This window comes from Sinocyclocheilus grahami, unplaced genomic scaffold (assembly GCF_001515645.1).
Source record: "Sinocyclocheilus grahami isolate Dianchi unplaced genomic scaffold, SAMN03320097.WGS_v1.1 scaffold121.1, whole genome shotgun sequence".
Lineage (NCBI taxonomy): Eukaryota > Metazoa > Chordata > Actinopteri > Cypriniformes > Cyprinidae > Sinocyclocheilus > Sinocyclocheilus grahami.
Window position 1 is genome coordinate 473,495 of NW_015505300.1, and position 1,140 is coordinate 474,634.

The 1,140-nt window shown below is 36.8% G+C and overlaps 1 protein-coding gene across 2 annotated transcripts in view; it reads left to right on the plus strand.

Annotated features, from left to right (window-relative positions):
• The first annotated feature begins 646 nt into the window (after window positions 1-646).
• The window catches only part of LOC107589818 (xin actin-binding repeat-containing protein 1-like), an 11,700-nt gene continuing 11,206 nt past the window's right edge, over window positions 647-1,140 (plus strand). Inside the window, exon 1 of one of the 2 annotated variants that reach the window (XM_016278356.1) lies at window positions 647-808. The gene's annotated coding sequence lies outside the window, so the exon portion shown is untranslated. The remainder of the gene's footprint in view (window positions 809-1,140) is intronic. The other variant, XM_016278354.1, reaches the window with a different exon arrangement.

Here is a 1,140-nt window from a genome sequence, read left to right on the forward strand (position 1 = left end):
AAAACATCTGGAACCTTAACAAGACAGAGAGTGTTTTCTAACAGTGGGTTAAGTGTCCAAACAATTTTCAGGACCATTTTATACAAAATACACTTCAAGTTCTGTGTATAGTCTTATCCACAATATTTCCCACAACACACAGAGACTATATTAAAGCTTATGTAACTTCAACAGAACAGTGTCATTATAGCCTCAGAATACCACAGGCTCTGTTTCAACAATTCGTAAGTATTAATACTCACAAGTACATTTATGGCTTTAATCAGTGCCTTAATTATTTTGAGATGCATTAGCAAGCTCTGTCAACCCCATCAGACATCACTGGGCATGACGTTCCTATTAGCAGTGTGCAGTTTTAGGATTTTAATTTGTAAACAGTTAAAAATAGATATGTTACATGAGACTCTTTCTGAACAATCAGCCAAAAAGCCACTGAAATTCATTCAATTAATTTACATTTCAGTACCTTTCAAACATCTGATGGCATTAGGAAGCAAATCTAGACTAATGTGGGAATTGTGGGAATTATGCTCAAGGGGGTTCCCTGTACCCCAGTCATTTCCAGAAGCTCTTATTGACTCAGGCTTGTGGAATACCGCCCATGCTGCTTCCAAAATAGCAGGCTGGCCTCATCCCTGCTCCGCAGTAAGCAGTGATAAGAATCAGCTGTGACCCATTAGGGAGGGACAGAGTGAGACAGGACTACCGCTACAGACAGCATCAGAGTCAGACGAACACTCACAGAGTCATCAAATATACAAGACCGAGGCTTTAAAGGCAGTAAGACCTGGAACCAGCAATTCACTCTGTGAGTACAGTAATCAGTGTGGACAGGAAGGCTGTGAATAGTAGAAATGAGAATATTACAATATAAACATAATGTATTATATATTGAATAAATGAAATATGACATAAATTCAAATATTGTCATTTAAATTCTGATTTGGGAATATGATGGTCATGTTGTCGATGATTCAGCCTACAAATTTAGAATGATCCATTGATGTTGAGCTACATGTCTTCTGATGTAATGATAATTACCTAAAATGTATAATAATTAACCCCAAGTAAAGAAAATGAGGGCAGTTACATATTTAACCTGAGCTGTAACAACAAGGATGTTAAAGTAACAAATATATA